Below are 24,261 nucleotides of genomic sequence, written 5' to 3'. Positions count from 1 at the left end.
TTCGGAATTAGAAATATCAGTTTAAAGAGTAAAGCATTTTACACATTACAGTCAACTGAAGTTAAACGTTAGAGAAAAGGCTATAAATGACAAGGTATTTGAAAGAATAGGAGAACAGAGGACGCAATGGGCATCAGTATGGTCAAAAAGTAACAATTTGTGTCGCTTGATGATGGTATATCAGTTGGTATATCGTTGGCTCAGTGTTTAAACGACTTTTTGAACGAAACTTAATGATTGGTTGATAAGGGTAGTATTTAATAGAAAACTCGACACAAGGATGACGACCAGGCGGCGTGGCCTAGGGGTTTAGACCACTGCTTAGCATTCGGGAGGACGCCGGTTCAATTCCGGGTCCCTCTGCCTTAGTCCAAGTGTTTCTGTGGTTTCCACCACTCACTTCCGACGATTCCTGAAAGGAGGCTGAAGAGGGTCTTCTGCCCTACATTCCAGCGTAGTCCGGAGGGACTGCCCGCCCACCAGCATTACTGGCTGATGGGAATGGGCAAAAGTTTTTTTTTAGAACGAAGACGTGAACTGTTAACCATGGCGATTTTGACGGTACCGGCATGTCTGGTTATCCGGAGCCCGGAAAAATCAGGATCCGATGCATCTCCAACATTAGACAATTTTTCTTAAATAGTTGGCGGTATGGATAGTTAGTTCGCGCGCGACGACTCGTATAAATCGTTTGATTCCTTGTCCTCCCAAGCTCTTTCCTGAATGCATTCTCCTCCTCATACAGAATCCAACGAGGACAAGGAAAGGTAGGTTCTGCATGTCATTAACATATGGAGATTTCTCCTCATCCTCAGCTTCAGGAAGATGCGAAAGAGTGCGGAAGTGCGTGCCTGGTCAGTCTTCGCTGATGATGATGATAACTACAATAAATTAGCTTCCGTCTAGCTTTTAAACGCCCTGTATTTCTAAAATTGGCGTGTACACATCAATTCAGTTCCTGTATGTGCTGTTATTATTATTATTATCAGTACTATTAATACTTATTATTATTACTGTTATTGGAGACGTACCCACGATAATGATGGCCGGGACACATTAACTGCGCCCGCCTATTTACGACCCTCGCTGTTAATAAAACCGAATTTATGAGCGAGAAGTCGCCGTATATGAGGGAAATTACTTTTTTCATCGAGATCCAATAATGGAATACAAGTTGATTTATTGTCGGAGACGTTATCAAATCAATATCGGTGGCCTACACGCACAAACACACATGCACAAATACACTCTGTGTTGCTGCTGCTGCTGGTGTGCTTCGACTAAGCACACAACAAACGTTTTGATATTATGATTGAACGGTCTCATGATTGACACGCGACAATAAATTTCCTTATCTGTCTCTCGATTATTTAAACTGCACGCTCGAATTTCAAACCATTAAACAAACCCAACCGACAACTACTACATACTATATACATAAGTGCTGTGTCGACAAACAGAAAAAATCGATTTCTTGCGATAAGATTTTGAAGTATACTTTGTTTAGTTTCTGTAGCGATGTGACCTTTAGTATGACCGGCGCAAAGTAGAAAAGAACAGCACTAGGCCAGAAAAGGAAGGAGACAACTCTCGGCCAAACTGTTAACCAGTGAGGAGCGTATAATCGGTACAGTACTGCACGGAAAAATTGACCATTTTATCCACTAAAATTGCATTGCTGAAATGGGCTGTTATTGCTACCAATTACTACTGAAAATACTAACGAGATGTTTATTTATATTTGAAGACATATTAAAGACTTTAACGCTTGTTTTCGACTCGCACTACTTTTCATGATTGAACAAAACTTTTGGCAGGTACTGTATGAACAACAGTCGAGAGTATAATAAGCTTTTTTCTCCCTACCAACGATTTTGGCTTGGAATATTACAAACGCCGGTATCATAATTGAAGCCGAAAAATTAAAATGATCACCGTATCAAAACCATAATAAATGCCTATGGCATATAGGAACCAGTAGTAGACATAGTAGAGATACTTAAGAATTCCATGACTCTTGGCCTTGGCTGGGTGAGTGACAGAACATCTGCACGTTGAATTTTACATTTCTGTCAATAGATAAGCAACCTTCATCTACGTACATACATACAAATAAATAATCAAAGGTGCAATGCACTTTCGTTTTTAATTACTAACAATACATTATGTCTCTGTTCAGATATGAAAGTGCAATAAATTAAGACCAGTTCCTGTAAACAATGTGTAACTATTCCAATATGCCTACACTAATGTACTTAATCTACAAATGATGAGTTTTTACCTAAAAATGAGTCTGATGTATTTTAAAGGTTACGTGCACATTTCGTTTAATAATTTATCTAATTATTACTTACTCTAATGTGTATTTTAATTATAAATTACGAAAACAGACCACAAGGGCAACTTTTTGAGGGTTAACTTGCTTTATGTAAAACGTTTTTGCTTTAATACATCTCTATACTTAAAGGTAGTGAACTTACCACATCAGCCCTTATTGAAGGAGTGGATTTGGGTCAACACTTACCTAAAAACAAAATACGTTTCAAAATAAATTCTGGCAAAAAGACCTAATTTCTATATCAAACAAAAAAGTTCATGGTGGTCAAAATTCTGTCAAAACCGCCGCGATTTCGATCTTGTTGGATCACATCAGCGCGTTGCAAACAGTTTCGACAAATATATTTTTATTATGATTTTTTTAGGTGTTTTGTTTTGTCATTTAGTTACTTTTGGCGAAGATTTTACCTTTATCATCGTCAATTTCACTGAATTTTTATCCCAAAAATTTTAGTGACTATTTGTAAATTTCCCACACGATCTCAAAAAGAGTCCACCAGAGACACATTGTGTAATAGATTAATTCAAGATATTTATTGCACACAAGGGAAAGGCTTCAGTTTCCTTGATCCCCATAACCTTTTGAGAATGTGCGCCACTGTGTAAGCTGTTAAATAAAAATTACACACAATATAAAGGCTTTGAGCCATTGAAATAAGTCAGTCAGTTAAAATAGAACGTAAGTGTCAATTAAGAAGTTGACAAGTGATTTATTAAGTATTCATACTGCCTCATATCAAATGTCTATCACGGTCACGTCAAACGTTGCGAGACCGAGAGACACAATGAAGAGAATAAGGAACGCAACTACACAGAAGATGTACAAGATATGTATGTAGTAGGACGACGAAGAGAATGAGTTCCTCAATTACAATTCGGAATTTTAATTCGGTCCCGAGCTGATGTTCAAGTGTTTCTTTCTTTTACGTTGACGGACAGCGTTAATTGTGATGCAAAAAAGGTTGACGTGTTTATTTTCCACGTCGCGAAAGGTGGCTGTGGAACGGCAGACAAACGAACAACAGGACGACGGAATTGTAGACGAAATAAAGAAGGCACAACATCAAGTAGGCAATGTTACCTACGTGGGGGTGGCGACAGACAAAAAGGTGACTTGGTACATGCACAGGTAATTTATAGAAAGGAAAATAAATAACATCAACCTTGAATTTAATAATTCCCACAATTTTCTCTAACTTTACCCGAGCATTTTTCCTACATTCAAAATTACAGAAAGGCATTAGACGCCTTCTTTTACGACAATCCGCTAACTTGAGGCACTACTACTAAGGGGGAGTTTAGTGGTCGCCCAGATTCCAACAATTTTTAGGACAACGGGAGAGATATATGAACAAATTCCTGGTCCTTGAATATTCTAGAACGTTCCGCACCAGTTCACATTCCATCTGAGAACATTCGAAAACATTCTAGCTGAGCATAACACTAGAAGCATTCAAAAACTTTCTGGTGCATTCTCAGTTATTCCAACGGTGGAACACTTGTAGAATTTTAATAATAGCTAGAAGTAAGTAGTTGGTAACCTTTACAATAAACCATTTTGATATCGCTTCCGCGATGCTTATGCACCGCCAATTCTTCTTCTCACGATCAGCTAGCCAACCAACCGTGTGTGAGCCAATAAGTCAATACACAGCAAAAGAAAAATGAAAAACCGCAGCGGCCACTTCCTTCGGTAACAAAGGTCAGTTTTCACCGTCTCCAGACGATTCCCAGCACACGCACACGCGTACTTACACATAGACTAACAAACATACGAGTCGCTTATGTTTTACACACTTCTCCACAATATCACTTCAAGTTCAATTAATTATCCGCCGGAGTGGTTACTCTCCACTAAAGGCGATCTAACCGACGACCAAGGGACAACCACTAAAGAGACGATGACGTATCTGCATGTACGTATACCATAAACATTAACTGATAATCTCACCGTGAAGAGTGACAACAAACTTGCGACAACACACAACAAACAGCGACAGCACGAATAATAAAATTACAGTAAAAAGAAGACGATCAAGAAAACGAAACTGTTGTTGGGCGCCTGTGTTTCGGTCGGTTATCCGGCCATAACTGAATATCAGCCCCGACGTAGGGCTGTATGTCATGAGTCATGACGCGAAGCGGTTGATTGATGGATTGTCCATCATAATGGCTGTTGTGGCCCATCCATCTCCGCGTAGACGTGGCGGACCTTGTCACGGACGCGATTTTCTCGCAGCCGCCGCCGACCACAACTTATAACTCCTCGGCCCGGTTCCTACCTACCTCGTTCCGACCAGGTAGACCTTGTGATCAAACCTACTACAGGTATACAACCGGTCACGAAAATCAGAACAGTAAAGGTGGCTTGTCTTAATTATTTGTTCAACACATAGCGAATTTTCTATAAAATAACAATTCCAGTTCTTTTGACTTCGACGATATCTGTTTAGTTGTTAGCAGAACACCTTGCAACTTGAGATAAGTAACTGACTAAGTGCGCTTTCACACTTGCCGGAACCGGTTATCAGTTACCGGATAGCCGGTCGGAAGTGTATACAAACTATAGGTCTCGATCGGTCTGGTCTCACTCCCAGACGTCCGGTTGTCGGACGACAATCCGCACTCCAGTAATGATGTTCGTACTTTCACACTTATCGGTTATCAGTTAACTTGTAACTAATTAAATGAGCTAGAATCGAATAGAACACGGTAAATAGCGTGAAAAATCGGCAACAGCCAGATCCGGTTAAGTGTGAAAGAGCCCTAATAAGGGATATTAAATGCCAGACATATCAATTACTGAAGAAAATAATGAAGATTTTGGAAAACTGACGATGTAAAGAAAAGTTCATCAAAGCGAATTGTTCACCCATGGGATGAATTTCTATTTTAATAGCCACACTTTTTGTTGTGAATTTCTCATTTTAATGCTCAACCCCTGTGACATACTGTACCTATAAAGCTTAAGAATTGATGACTTGGTTGCACTAACAACTGAAGGATAGATGAATGTATATATATGCACGTCTCCGAAGAGATAACGGAAGGAAAGACGAAGGTGGGTTGACTGAGATGAACTGAAGTCGATAAAGGTGGCTTTGATACGGTGAAAAGGCCTCGCATCCACCATGCCACAAAGTAAAAATTAATTGGGAAACAAATGGACGTTGTTAAAACAAAAATATTTCTATTTCGGAAAAAATAAAAACAGTATTACCTAAGAGCTATAATTATTTTTTTAGCATAGATATAAAGTGTGTGACGCCAAACTTTGTCAAATCAAGATTTTTATTTTATATTTTATTATTAAGTACTAATAAATGTTTTTTACATATACAACCTTCAGCTGTTTTATTAGCAGTTCTAATTACAAGAAGAATATGTGTTTCTTCGATTTGTTCGGTGCCGATTTGCACAGAATTAATTAAATTTGGAAAATGGGAAAATTTAATTTAGCGAAGCTTATTTAAATTAGTGCTTAGTTAATTGCGTAACATATTTAACCTACAATTTTTTGAAAAAGACATGAAAATTAATTTTAGATATTTCATAGCAAATTATATCGAAGAAATTTTAGTCTGTCTCTTCAAAAGATTTACTGTCAAAACTACAATGCATTTTATAAACATTTTAGATATTATCCTTATTATCGATTTAATCTTCTTAATCCTTATTTAAGTGTGATACAACAAACCATTACGAAATATGTAAATTAGAATGCATCTTTTTTTTTAGGACTATCGCGAAAAGGGTGAAAAATCAGTACTGCCACACGTACGGTAAGTCGTTTAATTTTCATTTAGAAATTGCTTAAACGTTGGAAAACTCAACTGACGACAGGTAAATTCTCCGGATCTTCCAGTGTGAGTAGTGTTCATGACAAAAAAGGCATTGAGATCTTATACAACACACTGATCAAGCCAATAAAAACGCAACCGAAGGCGTACACATGAAACTTTTCTATAAAACATTTATCTAAAACCAAATGTATGGATTTAATTGCAATTAAGAAATCGAAAAATAAAAAATTAACGGTCTCCTCTACGTTCGTTAAAAGAGTCCTTTCAACATCATCATCATAAGGTCATCAGTTCTAAGACTGGTTGGAGACACACTTCCACTCTTTCCTATCCTGAGCTAATTTTCTCTTTTCCCCAAAACTAGAACAACCCACATCCTTAATTATTTGTGAAAAGTAATCTAAACTAGGTCTACCTCTACCCCTCCTTACTCCTTTTTCTACCTCTAATATGTCTCTGACTAGCCCTTCATGCCTGAGAAGGTGTCGTATTAACCTACTTCGCCTATTTTTTATTGACTTCCATACAGTCCTCTGTTGTCCTATTCTTTCAAATACCTCTTCATTTCTAACCTTCTCTATCGACGATATCCTCATCATTGATTCTTTTCCTTCTCGCCCACCGTCCATGTTTCGTATCCCTACAGCGCCGCCCTTCAAACATACAATTTAATAATCGTTTTCAAATTTCAGTCATAAGTTATCTGATTCCCTATTAAATATCGAACGACGAATAAGTCTTTAAAAAAAGTAATGCTTATAAGAATATATTGAATCTACTTTTTCGAAGAATCTTCGTGGCTTGACAATATCGTCCTGGAGAAGGACTACGAAAGGCACTTTGTGACGCTACTCAAGTCCGCGGCGGTTAGCGTTTCAGAGCATACCAGTCTGTGCTCTATTCTAATACAAACGTCCACACAGGTACACCTACACACAAGTACAGACCTCTACAATACATGTATGTATGTATGTATATGTATTGCGCACTATCAGCATCCAAATGACGCAATTACCAGTCAAAACGGCCGAACCTATATTGCAACGTGCCTTAACCCCGTCGCGTTCTCCTTTACGACTACAGTTGCCATTGTTATGGAAAGGGGAGAGCCCTTTATTAGGGCCGTATATTTGCACACACACATACATATATTTACACACACATACATACATTCATGTGTATTGTAGCATCGATGGCACATCGAGGTGTTACAACTTTACGATAACTGCCTTTCGCGGATATGCCTCGGCCTCTCGTCTCGTCTCGCGTATAGAAATGTCGACGATACGGACCTGTCATTAGCACATTATAAACGTACATGCATCTCCCGTGTAATTACGACTGTTATTGCAAGCGATATCGGGTCGTTACCGATGTCCAATAGCCGACGTATTGGCAACCAGGTAATTTGGAAATTAATAACGGTAGATATACCAACAGACGATAAGATCACATGGGTATATCAACCATTGTAACATGCGTGTGAAATATGAACTTTAAGGTTCTAGACCAGGGGTCGGCAAGTAATTTTAGGTTTAGGGTCCGGATTCTTTTGAAAATTTTTATCGAGGTCCAAGGAAATGCATATTCCTTACCAACTTTTGAAGTGACACTTCTTTACGCACGGTAGGGTAAGTTCGTTTCATGCGAGTTGCTATGTAACGAAATCATGCAACCCATTTCCCCCGCTGTCTGCCCATATGTGTGCTTAGATCTTTAAAACTACGCAACGGATTTTAATGCGGTTTTTTTTAATAGATAGAGTAATTCAAGAGGAAAGTTTATGTGTATAATACATGCATAATATAGTAGAGAAACACTGATAATTTTAGACGTTTCTAATGTAATGTCGTAAATAAACACATTTTTTGCGCTTACATTGCAAACGCTGGCTGAACCCTACGGGATAGATCAAAATAATGGATTACAATATTGTACATCTTAAAAGGGTCTACAAAAAAGTCCGAGATGGTATATGTCTATCTCTTAAGGATAACCTACAATAACCATTTTTTATCCTTTACTTTTTACGAGAAATAATGGCTTATTTACGAAGCGATTTTAAGCAATACAGCATTAATCCTTATCCAATTAAGTACTTTTAAATACATTATGCATTTAATATAGATCAATATGGCCCCTTACAGCATGTAATTTAAATGAATATTTTCGAAAATATTACAGACTTAAAATGCAGGGACATAGCGGTTGCGGCGGTACCGGCCGGTTTGTAAGCTGATTGTTGTATATAAAGACATTCTATAGTATATTTACTATCAGCGTTGCACCCGTGTTAAGCATAGTGTACAAATAATACCATTAAACCAATTCCTTAACCCCTATCCCGGTATGTTTGTGTGTTTGAAGAAGTTTCACTTCAGTAGCGTGTTGTATACTTACATGTTGTATTTTTTTTTATTTTAATTTTTACTCACAAAATGCCTGAATATGTCCAATCCGATTAAAAGAGGTATCAGAGCTAGATATCGATTTATATTTTTTTTTATCTAAATAAACTTCTTGTGTTGCATTCGGATTTACACAGCTTTTAAGTGGATTGACATAGCATGTTGTGCAGGCTTGCAAGCTTGCTCTATTGATAGGGGTAGCGCTCAAAGCTCAAACGTATCTTGTCAAATAAAGAAAAGTACTTTTTAAATGATTTATTTGAATAGTTTACACTTTCTAAAAAATTTCCTTCCTAGTTATTGAGTACTTTCTCCGTTGCCCTAGGTATAATCTTGAAAACACTGATTCAAAATTCTGTTTAAATTTTTAGTTTTTTTGTCAGGTACAAACGAGAAAATAATTTTTTAAAATAAATTAATACAATGTACCCAATAATATACTCTCGAGGAGCGTAAGGACGCCATTAAGGAGAGTGAAAACATCCAACCGCTTCTCCACCTTGCCTCACTCGCTTCTTGTATTTCCTCATTCCTCAGATTGATTCTAATTCGATTTACACGATTGTGATTACAATTTTCAAATTTGTAGACATTATGTCGATGACATGAATGCTTCTTTAAATAATTAACTATATAAAGTAATTTGTTGTTAATTTTCACTAGCATACATACAGTTGGTATTTAGCTACTGTTTTTAACTAGGATCAAACTACATCCCTGTTTCACAGGTAAAGCATTCATATGTATGTGTTTATTGTATGAGTACGAAATGAAGTTGTCATTTATTATTATTGAGTTCGTAATTTTGATTTGCATTTACGCAGTGAAAGGATATTTAAATAATTAGCATTAGAAGTGATATAAAAAGTTGACAGTTATGTATTTTAATGAACCTGCCATTCATGTCTAATTATGGACAATTAATATACATACATTGAGGTTCTAAAAAGTCAGCAGGCTTCATTAATCAGTTTTATGACATTTTCTAGTGGAAAAGTATTTTGAACAGATACGTTTGCTGTCCAAATATTATAAATAAAAGCGATGCTCTTTCTATTTTTCGAATTGTTACCACTTATCGTTAATTTATTCAGAATATTAATATTACAAAAGAAACCAGTTGTGTGGAGTGATTGACTGATGATTAGATTCAAAAATTGCAAATTTATTTTTATGATCAAAACATTTTATACATAGTCTTTGAATTATTTAAGATTCAGACGATAACATATCAACAAATCAATTTTAATGGAAATAATCGATCATATTTCATAAGTGTCTAAACAATATTTGGTAAAATCAAATGGCTGAAATGGGCTAGTCCTTGTTTTGAAATTAGGTGTGTTGTTGTGAAACAAAGTTAGTATTTTAATTTTGTTGTATTTCAGAGATTATTTAAATAATATATGTTATTGTCCATCATCACACGTCGTCAGGCTTCAATATGAAGACTGACTACTTTAACTCCTTCCTATCCTATCTCCATATTTCCCGAAAACTCTTGGAATATCTTATATATCGTGATTACTAGCGAACTATAATCTAATGTAGGTCTTCCTTTCTGCTTCTAGTATGTCTCTAACTAATCCTTCATGTCTCAAAAGCTGTCCTTCAACCATCCTATCTCTCCTTTTCCTTATTGACTTCTACTTTCCCAAATACGACCTGATTTGTAACCTCTTCTATCGGTGGCATAGCACCACATCTCGTAATCAATAGCTTCTAACTTTTACGTTTGACCCAACGTTCACATTTCCATGGTCCAAGGATAAAAAAAACTTTTCCCCGTTTCTTCTCGTCTCCCATTTTGATATTACCTCTAACCCTACCTTCATTTGTTTTATTTATAATTAGTGTTGCTGTTAACAATTAAGTTGACGTTTCTTTGAGGCAGGGCTCGTTGAAGGAGCATGTAAAAAAAGCCATTGACAATTTCGATCAATTGCAGTTTTGATAAATAAAATTAAGATCGTTTCTATTGACAAGAACCTGGGCTCTAATGGCCTCACGGGTACATATTAATCATCAGCGTGAAGCAACCGAAGATGATGGACGCGATAAAAGATCGACGACAAGCGAGTGACTAACCAGTTTCGATGTTACTTACTTACATGATAGTCTTCTCCATTTTTTTTTTCCTTCGTCCTTATAGACCGCAGAATTCTTTTTTAACGCCCTTGGGTAGTTTATACTATGTATCGCGGTGTGCTCTTATAAAAAACTACCGCATCATGTTATTATTGCCGTAACATTGGTTCAGAAACTCCCGTGACACATTTACAGAACGTCACACAAGTTACATAACCAACCAATTACAGTGTAAACTCTATATAACGACACTTCAGGGACTGAACATTTTTCGGCGTTATAAAGAGTGGTCGTTAAATGGAGAGAAATAAAAGATATTATTTTACTATTCTATAATAATGTGCATTTACTAATTAGTACACATTTTGCACACGAACATTATTATTCATACATTGCGTATAGCCTGTTATCTTCGTCTGACGTTTTTTGCTGCTCCAATATTTTAATTGTACTTTGTTACGTATCTTACTCATATCTTGAGATACTGCTGGATCAATTTGATTATATAAAAAGTATTTTTTTAATAGTTTCGCTGCATCAAGTGCTTGTTTGATGCTTGGTGGAGGGACAGGATCGTCTTCTTCAACAACGTACACAGCTGCAGTTCTTATCTATTTCGGCAACTTAGAAAGTACTGCTCAAAGATTTATAATGCCGCATTTTTGTCGTTAAATAGAGTGAGCGTGACGCTATATAGAGTGTAATATTGTATAGAAAACAATGAAAACCAACCAAAGTCAAGCAATTTCGACGTTCTAAGAAGTTTGTCGTTAAATCGAGTGACGTTATAAAGAGTTTACACTGTAATATTAAGCTTAATTTTCAATGCTGAAAAGGTCCGATTAATAAAAAACATTAATTAGAAGTGTTTGTCTGCAAATAAAAAAAACTGCACCGCAGTGCAAAGCCGGAGGGTACGGCGGAAACCTATCTTTAGTTTCCCTTCAGGTATATTAGGAATGGGCGGATGGTGGTGGTGGTGGTTGGAGAGAAATGAAGACTCTTCTGCTTCAGTATATGCCTAGATGATCCATAGAAATTCGGAATCGAACAGGTTTCTTTTCGACTGCTAAGATATCGAAATTATTGGTTTCAGTTTTGATAATTTCTAACCCTTTTAGTCTTACAAACAATAAATGTAAAATAAAGCTAATCCTCGTTGTAACCCTTTTAATCGTTCTAAGATAAACGAGAAATATTTCGCTTAGTCTAGATGCACCTTTACAGTCATCCTCATATTTGCGGTGAATGTGTATCGTGTCGTATTTAGTTGTTCACCTCATTGATGACAGAACATGCGATACCGTGAAACCGTAACTGATCCTTTACTTTTGAATTCACATGTACATACACTAGAACACGCATTAGGTAATTATATGCGCACTTACGTTGTAATGCAATTATGACACTTCGTATCACTCCTTGCCACGTCTTGTGTAACATGAGATCGAACGTATGAGACTCAGGTATCGGAAAAGATCGACACCTTCCCGTGACAATTTGTTGGCATTTCAACAACCAGCTAGCTAAGCGTTCAGTCACCGTTTCTATTAAGTTTCCATGTATACGTACAGTGGCGGAACTATCGATGGGCAAAACAGACAAGTTGTCTCTCAACGATCCTATAAAATGTTCTTCAGTAGTTATTATAGGGTTGTTCGGAAAGTCATTTCGTTTTTTTTTTTTGTGGAAATGAAAGACAGTTTTCGTATAATAAACAAATACTTTATTAAATTATATATTGACCGTTCTGGTCCAACACCTTTTGCCATCTTTCTGGTAGTAGCATAATTCCACGCTCATAAAATTTTTGGTCTTTGCTGGCAAAAAACTGATCGAGGAGGTTTTTGACCTCCTCATTTGAGGTGAAGGTTTTACCGTCTAAAAAATTTTGGAGTGACCGGAACAAATAATAATCCGATGGTGCCAGGTCTGGAGAATATGGTGGGTGTAGCATTGTATCCCATTCAAGCTGTAAAAGCTTTTGGCGAGTGACCAAACTTGTGTGAGGTCTCGCGTTGTCTTGGTGAAACACTACACCTTTCCTGTTGATTAGTTCTGACCTTTTCTGTTGAAGTGCATCATTCAGTTTGTCCAGCTGATGACAGTAGACTTCCGAATTAATCGTTGTGTTATCCGGTAAAAGCTCAAAAAAAACGATTCCTTTAAAATCCCACCAAACAGACAGCATCACCTTTTTTTGGTGAATATCGGCTTTGGAAATGGTTTGAGCCGGTTCATCTTTTTTGCTCCATGACCTCTTGCGTTTGACGTTGTTGTATACAACCCATTTTTCGTCCCCAGTGATGATGCGCTTCAAAAACGGATCATTTTCGTGACGTTTGAGAAGCGAATCGCAGACGTCAATGCGGCGACACAGATTTCTCTCTGTGAGAACATGGGGAACCCATACATCGAGCTTCGAGGATAATCCCAGGCCTTTCAAGTGGTCATAAACTGTTGAATTTGATAAATTTAACCTCAATCCGATCTCACGTGTTGTTATTCGCCGGTTCACATCAACTAATGCCTTTATCGCGTCTTTATCAGCTTCAACCGGCCTTCCCGAACGTGGTGCATCTTCGACATCAAAATTGCCGGATCGAAATTTAGCGAACCAGTTCTGGCACTGGCGTACTGTCAACACACCTTCTCCATACACATCAGTCAATTTCTTTCTGGCTTGAACAGCATTTTTACCCTTTCTGTAGTAAAACAGTAAGATATGTCGAAAATGCTGCTTATCGCTCTCCATATTTAAAAGGGCACCAACCAAAAACTACTGCGTAGAATTAATTGGAATTTTTCACACACAAGCCTTGCTATATGAGCTCTCAAAGCATATAAAAATTATACGGCTTAAATGTGAAGTTGGGTGCAAAACAATACAATTAAATCCTCTGTCGGGAAAAAACGAAATGACTTTCCGAACAACCCTATAAAATGTTTTTCGATAGTTTTTAGTAATCTTAATGGAATTGGTTTTCAATTTTTTACCCACTAGAACTACCTCAGGATCGTGAGGGAAAATTTGGTGCTATTGTCACATCCTTGGTGAGCATTGGTTTCGATTCCCGACGAGGGTGTAACACCAGTAACAAATTTTCCCTTATTAACCTCAGGTAGTTTAATTGGGCAGGACAGAGAAATTGTCTGTAAGCGGTCTTCTGAAATGTTCTGTAGTAGTTCAACATTTTTAGTTTTTGGTCCCCTTCCTCCCTGATAAAATTATATGACACAGCGCTTTTGTAGTTGCGCCACTGATTATATTGTCGTAAACTATTTTCCTTTCATAGTTGCTGGAGCAAGTCTTTTATTAATTTTACTCTTTACTAGCAATTGTTCCCAACGCCTTCATCAACTTTTCTGTTCTACGGTATCAACTCAGTAAAACCTTTTCGTTATAGATCGTATCAAATGTCAATCAAACGACAAATCTTGTTTAGATTTATAAATAGTTTTTCTTATTCTGTTGATATAAACTTTTACGACTATAGTTTTGTTACTTATGTACGAAAACGACTTATTTCTACCCCGTCCTATTCCGCCCTTAATGTACTGTGCTAAACAAACATCTTTCAAGCTTCCTCCTACCTTTACTTCTTCAGAGAGGTACAGCTTTATTTTTATTCACTTTTCAGTCGATTTTTCAGCTACTTTTCAATACTTTCTTTGACGACAATGCGAAAATATTGCATTAAAATGTTGTTCGAATTGCTTAAATAAAATGAATTTTACTTTTTTTTAAGCTTATTCTTTTTTGCCCCTTAGAGTTTTCGATGATTTCAATTCTCTTGAAGCAGAAACTGATAAAGCAGTTGAATGAAAAGTATAATAATTCTTACGCAAAATAAACAGATCATTCAACTAAAAAATTGAGCTATCTACTGTATTTTTCTTTTTTCTAGTTTTATAGCTTAACTTTCTTTCAATTTTGGCTTCGCAGCGATCTCCAGATTAACATTTACTTACTTCGCGGTTAAATTCTGTGAGCTTTTCCAAATCAATGAATTTATAAACAATGATCAGACAAATTGTTTATCTATGTAAATTAGCTACGAATAATTTTTCAAGGCATATTAACAGCGTTTTTGCATGAAAGAAAATACATCAGCAAAGGTCGCTACTGTTATATCAATGAACTTTAAGTACATTTTTAATAATTATAACCTATAACTATAAAGATATTATGGTGTAAATAACAAAGTAGACAATCGGAAAATAAATGATTTGAATTAAAGATGGAAAAAATTGCAACAATGTATGTATGAACAATTAAAAACAACTGACTCCTATAAAACAGGGTCTATTATTAACTGTACCATGTTTAGAAATGCTCCAACTACAATAGACATAAGATTTTTAAATAACTAATAAAAATGCAGATTAATTTTTAGATTTTATTTACTATTTCAAGCAGATTTATCATTTTTTGAGCCTTTTATAAACGATTGTCACTAATAATATGTGAGTTGATTCTTAGGTATAATGTATGTGGTTTTAGGTGAAGTACAGTTCGTGCCGTCCGCCCGATTCCAACCTTTAGGGTGAGTCTCTTTTAGTTTTATTTATTTATTACCTAAGTACCTGATTTTTATTATTTTTTTACTACAAATTATGATCTCAGCTACAAATAGTTCAAGCCAAATATTAATGTTGAATGTCAGACTCGGTAAATTTAAAACTGTCATTGGAATTGAACGTGTGCAACATGTTGTTAATTATCGAAAACATAATTATAAATGCAGATCTCTACCGTGGATTTATAATTTAAATAAGGAGAATGCAATCAATAGAACTTATGTGTTTAAAAATACCATTAATAAGAGAACCGTGACATACTGCATCTCATATTTTTTGTAGACACACATCTGCTAACCGTTTATCAAATCGAATTTTTCCATAAATTATTTATTCTTTCGTTCGTCGTATTATAATACATATTTCAATCAGAATTTCACGTGAAGAAGCGGAACTGGCTTTGCTATGTACTAATTTAAAAGAACCATTCAAAATAATTATTCACGTATGCAAATTGAACTGATGATTAGAAAGGCGCATAGTTGTTACCTCCTCTTTCTATGGTTTAAACATTAAATGTTATTAAATAAGTCACCAGAATATGTAGGCAGAGACGGATGCTTTTAAAATTTCCTCGAAGGATACATAAATCATCACGTGATACCTGTCCATTAGCAACTAATTAATTGTTTTCTGAAGAGAGATTTCACCACAACAAATACTTATGCTATATGTGTGTTTCTTTAGCTAATATAGTAAAATGAACAACGAGTGAAATCCTTGGATTCTTGGAATACAAAACAAGCACTCCCTTCTTTCGAAAACCTTTGATTTTTGTAGACACACATCGTAGTTAATATTTCAATTATCGGATTCTAAAACGTTATTTTTGTTGTCACATTCCGCAGCGTTCTTCGTAAAACGGAATGAAACTTATTTATAAATACAGCATAACCTTTAAGAATTTACAAGTGACCACATACGACTAGTGATCCGTGGTAACACAAACAATAATGTAAAAAGAGAACGTACGGAACACTGAACCATCAAAGCACCGTGCAAAAAAGTGGAGATTGTGAGATTATTATACTCTTGGTGGTTGTGTATTCGCTTATCATATACCACAAAGGCTACCGTATGCTATGATTACGCATAACTTCATTCGACCTGTTCGTTCGTTCGTTCCGAAATCACATGATTCCGGAACAGTTACGATTGAAACGTTCCGTAAAAATCTCCTTTTACTACAGTAGAACCTCGATAATATAATGATCAAGTTTCAGTTTAAGCTTTAAAATTATGGATTATACATATTTCTATACTGTCTAAACCTAGTAAACAAGCATTTTTCTAAATTAGGAAATTCAGCAATTCTATGTCTTTTACATAGAAGACTTTCTCCCGATTCAAACCATTTTTCACTACTTACTGAGGTGCGATGCCCAAATTATTCGTTTAAGTTATAGAGGGTTTTTATTTTAAGTAATAGAGGTTTTGGACTCCGAGGGGAAGGGAACACAAAATTTTATGAATTTATAGAGGTTATTACGTTATCGAGGTTTAAGTTATCAAGGNAAAGAAAATCTGATGATGAACATGTAATGGCGAATAAAAATTAACTCAAGTATGTAACAGTAGACAAAAGGGCAGACATCGAATACACAATTTAACTGCAACTTTTTTTTCGTTTACATAAACTATGGTAACAATGTAAGTGTATGAAAGAACGAAATATTAATGAGTCATTTTAGGCTATATTAAAAGTTTATCTTAAGAATTTGATACCTGGTCGCCGAGGTGACACATGGCCTTATATGAAATAAAGAAATAAACTAACCTGAGTAATCAATGTGCCAAAGAAAACTATAGGAAATAATCTATTATTAAAATTTAAGGTAAAGGTCTAGATGATGGCCCCCACCACCTTGGGGTGGGAGTGGGGTGGTCGAAAGAGGAGGTCTCCCCCACCACTGTACCATAAAAAGTTCGTGGCGGTCTCATCCCCATAAAAAGTTATAGGAGTTCAAAGTTAATAAAGATGCCAATTTTTATATATTTCTAGGCATGTAAATATTTACATAGTCATTCTTAAACAATATTCAAAGGTAAAACTAATGAAAAATACATAGAAATATTGAGAAAGTTATAATAAACATTATTTAAATATCTTTATCAATAGGGTAGGTTAGGTTAGGTTATCGGGTTTTGTTTAAGTGACCACCCTCTTTCGATCCCCCACCTCTACCCGCTTGAAAATATTTTTTTATTGGATTTTATTTGAATTATAGTGTGTGAAAATTGTCAAAATAATCAACCTTCAACCCCCATAACTTCCTTCCTCCTCTTTCGATCCCAGGGTTTTTATTTTAAAAAAGTTTAAGTTATCAAGGTTCCACTGTATTTCATTACATTTGTATCTTCGGGAATCATTTTCCTGAACAAATTCTACAGATTTTTTATTTCAGGAGTACAAGATATCTAATATACAGGGTCTTCTTGGACCCAAATTGTGGCATAAACGTGAAGTGCACTGTAGGCCATTAAATTTACTATTATATTACCTTACATTACATACTTCCTTAATATTTTCTTGATTCTCTTTTAGGCAAACGTAACATACGAAAGTCTAATTAGAGTTTTACGGGTTGCAATAAATAACAGAACAGGACACATATTTCTAGATGTCTATCAGGCGTTGTTGTTACGTATCAGGCACATACAAGTGAGCATACATTACGTGTACAACTTTGAGCGCGCTATGGGACCATGTAGCGCTAGCTTTTCACATCGCTAGCGCCGCATCGGTTACTTTTTGGCTTTTATCCGGATTATTAACATGCAAACAAGCCCCTATACGGACCGCATACGTACGTCTCTCTCCTCTGTCTGTGTGTGTCTGTGTGTGCGTGTCCGTTCTTGAGCGCCTTTGTGTTTAAAGTTCCCATTAATAATCGTGTTTGAAGTATAAAGGCAATGCACAAAATTATCGTGATATTATTTCGTTTCGTTTACCAACACTATATGACTTCCTGTGTACACTGTGTTAAGTTTACAACAGGTGTCAGTTATCAAAGCCGCACACTCAACTCATTCACTCACTCTACATCTCTGTCTCTCTCATTCCTACGTCGGTTGATTTATTTTATTCACCATTGTGTGTTGATGTATTGCCGCAACGGCGGGCCGCAGTGTGACACCTGTGTGCACCGAACACTCACCGTTGTTGTGTTGTGTTACTGCTTGCTGTACGTTGAGCACTTGTACACCTTCAATAATGTGCCATTGTTCTTCGGACTTGAAACGGACGACAAAACGACAGCCGATATTACCCGCGTATAATACTGAAAATGTACCGTGCAGAGTTAAAGGTGTTTTGAGTCGCGGAGTTTTTCCCAGGGGAAATGTTCTTAACCGGCTACTGAATGAGTGACGAATACGTAAAAGGTAGCCAAGTAATAACAACCAAATAGCGGAATGCAATGGCTATCATTATCGCAGGTCGTCAGTCCTAAAAGTGACTGGACACACACCTCCACTCCTTCCTATCCTGAGCTAATCTTCGCATTTCCGTAAAACTCGAAGTCTACCTCTACTCCTCTTAACTCCTGTTTCTGCCTCTAATGTGTCTCTGACTAGACTAGGGTTGCCACCCGTACTTTATTATAAAGTATTGTACTCTATTTCGACTGTGCGTACGTTATACTTTACAAGACACATAAAGTACGCAAAAATGCTTTATTTAAGGCCTTAAGTAAACATCGTAATTTTGAAAGCGAATATTCGAAATTCAGAGTATTTTTACATCAATAATATTGCACAGAAAAATGGCAAGCCATATTTACGGAACAACCTGATTTCCCGAATCTGTTCAAAGTAGTGTCACTTTTGCTGTCCGTTCCGGCCACTTCAGCATTTACAGAAAGAGTATTCTCTGTTATGAACGCAAAGTGGCGGGACGACAGGAATAAAGCTTCATTAAAACTAATTAAAAATGAACTTTTAGTTTACTTAAATCTTTGTTTGCCATGTTTAGAGGCTATTAATATATTTAAGAGCGACAGCAATTTGTTACTGGCTGCTAGGTGTAACAAAAAATATGTTTTTAAAAACAAAAAATAAAATACTTTATTTTTATGCTGAGTACTTTTTTTTTAACCTTTTAGTCGAGAAATACTTTATGTAAAGCCTGAAAAGGTGGCAACCCTAGACTAGACCTTCATGTCTAAGAAGGTGTCCTACTAACCTATCTCGCCAATTTTTTGTTGACTTCCATAGAGTCCTCTGTTCTCCTATTCATTTTATTGTCTTCATTTCTAACCTTTTCTATCCACGTTACCTTCATAATTTGCCGGTAACATCATATTTCGAATGCTTCTAACCTTTTCTTTTCGGCTGCACCCAGCGACCATGTTTCGCATCCGTACAGCACCGCACTTCAAAAAACACCTTTAATCTTTTTCGAATTTCTAATTCAATCGTTCGCAAACATAGAAGTGACTTCTTTTTTTGAAGGCGACTCGACCCTGAGATATCCTCTTCTTTATAGTCCCTATTATCTGACTTCCTAGATACCTAAAATCAGTTACTTCTTCTAAACTTTCGTCTCCTACTTTTATATTCGCTCTTTCCCCACTTATTCTTTTCTTGCAAACTAGTATTTTTGTTGGCTAAACAAACTAAAAAAAGACATCTTTTTAATGTCAAATTAAGCATCAATATGTGAAGACGGTTCATCTAAACCCATGTTGGATTAGGCTACGCGATTAATAGAGCAAGTCTTTTGAGGGTGTTACTTATGCTTTAGCGTGTTTTTTATCCTTTGAAATAAATTATAAAGCAGGTAATCTTAGGTGGGATGCGGATGTTTTCGAAGATATTTGTTGAGGTCCAGAAAAAACATATTCCTTTCTCCAAAAATATGATAAGGATGGCTATCAAAACTCTAAAAATACTTTGTTTTCATCAGAAAATTATTTTATTAATAATTTACTTTCAAAAAATTTTTGACGGTCCGGTTTTTCACCTTTCGCGGTCCAGACCTGGACTGTAGTCCATCAGTCGCCGACCGTTCGTATAGAGCAGGGGTCGGCAAGAATTTTAGGTGGAGTCCGGATGGTTTTGAAAATTTTTATCGAGGTCCAGGAAAAACATATTCCCTCCTCCAAAATATGATAGCGGTGGCTTTCAAAGGTCAAACATACTTGTTACTTTGACCTGGTGTTGCCGACCGTTGTTTTAGAGTATAGCATTGTTAATAATAGCTTCAGTTTAGTAAATTAGAATGAATTCTAGATCGGGATTGTACCTCCTTCTGTCTCTTAATATGTTGTGCGTGAAAAAATAATCATGTCTCGGATTCTGACATGAGTATTCTTCCACCTGAAGAAGCCCCAAATTAAAATTCCATGTAGAGAAACTGTGTTCTGCATCTCCGCAACCCTTGATCACCTAATGATATTGCCTCTGTGACAGTTTACAATTACCGCAATGGCTAAACTAAACAACAGAATAGTATAATATAAAAGAATGTTGACTTTAAACAAAAAATACCCGTATGTCAATTTCTCGTATCAACAACAATCGTTAAATTTATTAAATCGTTGTAAGAATGAGCTTGTAATTGAGTTTTGGAGGTCGTTTCGTCTCTCTATTAAAGCGCACTTAATTATTTTTAATTAACCTGCACAGTAAAAATGGTAATCGAACACAGAGAGCGCAATTAATCAGACGCTGCGATACCTAAATGAGTTGACCATTATTTATTTCACTCGGAGTCACTTTTAGAAAATACCAGCCTTTTATTTATTAGCAGTAATTGCTTTATAAAATCATTACTTTCATTCCAATAATGGTACGAAGGTAAACAATGATTAATTCGATAAAGAAAACCCCACAGAATCGATAATATACACATGCACATTCACAAAACGTTATATTTGTGTACTGTAACGCCGAATAAAAATTAACATTATTAAACTAAAGGTAAGCGCACACTGCAGTGCAGCGAACGGACGGAGCGAGCGTTAGAATTAAAATGCACCTGCTGCATCCGGTGATGGGCAATGTAGTAGCTCATCCAGTACTCTGTAAATCTATCCTTGGACATCCAAAAGTAATTACATTTTCTATCATCCTGTTCTAAGTGGTCAAATAAAAGAGAAAATTCATCAAAAATGTTTAGATCTGCACATATCTTATTATGTTATCAAATATAGTCGTTTCTTCCGATCTTTCTGAAATTCCTTTTCTAATTAAAAGACAATGCAAACCTCTTCATCTATTGTGGCTGATCTTTGCTCGTGTCGTGTGGAGTTAAAAGATTTACTGACCAGTGGGCCTTGACAATAAACAAATGCGTTGCCTTCCGATCATCCGCAAGTCCGCTACGCTCTAGTGTGCGCTTACCTTAAAAGTCGCACAACGTGTAATACAGTAGCGACTCGTGAGTCTAGCACATGGGAAAATACTGAAGGAGAACAAAACAATAACAATTTTTACGGTAACTAATCATACAAATTTGTTCTCTGAAACATAAAGACGGAAACGTATTTCTGGGCTTTTAAATTGAACCAATTTTTTTTTAAAAATAATTACAAATTACGAAATTTTATAATTTTCTTATCACAAGCTCTATTTATTGTACACTAGCTTTTCAAATTCCACATTGAACGTTTGGGTTGTTAAATAAATACCATTTTTTTTAAACTATTTACTTATTTATGCATTTATTTCAAATGATTTATAGGACAAAACTTGTATGCAACGTATGTTAGGTGTCGCAGCGCATGTTTCCGCAAATTAGCATAAACACAAATGCAACTATTACAACTAAATAACACTGTAATTAATAAAACAGCTAACGACTTTTCAATATCATTACTTTTCATTCCTATACACGATTAAAAAGGAAAAACAACCACTTTTGATTTATTACTAATCAGAAAGTCCAGTCTCGAGTAATTTTTTGTCGCCTTTTAATCTATCCATACAATTATAATTCTTGGATTAATTATTCTTCAATAATTAAAAGCATTCATACAAGAGGCGGTGCTGCAGTTCTACTGCCAAAAAATTAGATTTAAATTACGTATTACTAAAAATAGGTGAATGAACATTTACAGAACGCCATCTTTATTTCATCACGATTCGCCACTAATTTACACTACTTCTAATTGTAAAAATAATGGAATTATAACTGAAAAAAATACGGTTGATAAATCAGTATTTTCAAGATTTTGAAATGGGTCTGATCAACTCATCATGAGATCACTTCTGGGTTTCTTTATCATGAGATGTTTCACCGTTAAAGGATTTAAATTGTGTTTTAAGCACGAAAGAGAACTATTTTAAATTGATAATATGGTATGTCCGTTTGACAGGAAACATTAACAAGGTACTATCAGACAGGATCCGTCACATGTACTGCGATAGTATTTTCTCTATTTCTTAATGGTGCATTAGCCATTCATTAGAAACATCCTAGTCGGAATGAAAACATAAATTACTTGTTAAAAGAGACAGTTATTAATTCAATTAGGGTGTAAACTGGAGCAAATTGTTGCAAATGTTGCGAATTTCAAACATAAATTTATACTCCTTGCAAGCGAATTGCCCATAATGTAATCAGATTTATTGTAAACGCTCAAACGTATGACACCTTGAATTAACATTTCGCAGTTTCCATATTTTAAATCGAGTCCAATTGATTCTTGATCGAGAGATAAAAACAAACTTGGACGTATCATGTGGAACATCCGTTTGAAGTATTAGGTATAAAAAATTACTTAAGTGAGACCGGTGTCAGCTGCGTGATACTTCACAGGACGAAGGAAATATCTTGGAAGTGAAAACAGTACGAAAAAAGAGCAAGTGAAAATGAGAAACGGTCCAATTATCTGACGACTATTTCTAAAGTAAACATAAAATATCAAAGTGGAAATGAGTCACAAAGAAAAGTTTGTGGATCAATTATTTATTCAACATACAAATGAGTTCTGACTTTACTACTCCATTTGACTGCACTTAAAACGAAGGAACTTATAATGCGGTGTGATGGCGGATTCGTAAGGAGGAAGAGGTTTGGGATTTAGCCCTTTGGGAGAAAGATATATCGGTAATCAATTGTATAATAATATGGGAAGAGAACTAAATATTAGGAAGGGAGTCAGACAAGGATGCGCACTGTCACCGCTACTTTTTAATTTATACATCGAAGACGCGATCAATATCATTAAAGACAGTACAACTGTATCAGGGATGGATATAAAGATTAGTATGCTTAGATTTGCAGATGATATAGCAGTATTAGCGCATCTAGCAAGAGGGAGTTAGAGATAGCTTTCAATAAAATGGAAATGACAAAAAATAAAAAGTAAAGCAGAAATACTGGTATGCAAGGGAAGAAAAAGTACGGAAAGAACAATTAGAAGAAGTGGCTGATTTTCGGTATCTAGGAAGACAATAAGTTAGGACGGAAGGAACAGTAGGGATATGAAGCAAAGGATAGTACAGAGTTGAGTCGCCGATGATGGGTTTTAAAGAGACTTCTTCAAAAAAAAATTATAAGCGATAAATATTGACAAATTGGTAAAGATGTTCTCGATCAGTTGGTAAATTGATGCCGACCTGATTCGGGTCTAGATGTGGACCACAATTCGCATCGGAGGTGGAAGGACCTCTGCTAACGAAACGTTAGGAAGCAACTCCAACCTGTGATGGCCTCTAGACTCAAATTCGAATAGCAACAGTTTGCGATAAATGTAGTTCGATGATTTGAAAACAGAATTTAAATAAAAAAAGTAATGTAACTACAAGAACTCAAAGGTCTTGTTAAACGAAATAACTTTTGTGGCACATGAAAGTTTTATTTGTCAAAGTTTGACCGTATTTGGGTATGCAAGACAATCCTGCACGAGTCCTTGATAATGCCAAACATACCTTTTGTTTTAATTAGTCGACATTAACTCGATATTTATCGGACAATCATCTGTTTACGTTAAACAACTGAAGCGTTGATTTTTAATGTTATTGTCAAATAAGACCTTTTACATGGTAATGCGAGACAGAGAGACAGAGAGAAACGAAATTCGAACGGCAACGGTAGT

General features: G+C 35.9%; 1 protein-coding gene and 1 long non-coding RNA gene across 2 annotated transcripts in view; one reads left to right on the top strand and one right to left on the bottom strand.

Moving 5' to 3' along the window:
• The window catches only part of LOC108736213, a 165,085-nt gene extending 149,902 nt beyond the window's left edge, over positions 1-15,183 (top strand). Inside the window, exon 4 of the long non-coding RNA XR_003232301.1 lies at positions 15,141-15,183. This is a non-coding gene — a long non-coding RNA (uncharacterized LOC108736213). The remainder of the gene's footprint in view (positions 1-15,140) is intronic.
• LOC108736208 (protein tiptop) overlaps positions 1-24,261 on the bottom strand; it is a 222,814-nt gene that overhangs the window by 116,123 nt on the left and 82,430 nt on the right. The window lies entirely within an intron of this gene.

The sequence above is a fragment of the Agrilus planipennis genome, unplaced genomic scaffold (genome assembly GCF_000699045.2).
Source record: "Agrilus planipennis isolate EAB-ADULT unplaced genomic scaffold, Apla_2.0 scaffold114, whole genome shotgun sequence".
Lineage (NCBI taxonomy): Eukaryota > Metazoa > Arthropoda > Insecta > Coleoptera > Buprestidae > Agrilus > Agrilus planipennis.
This window is presented reverse-complemented; position numbering and strand designations above follow the sequence as displayed.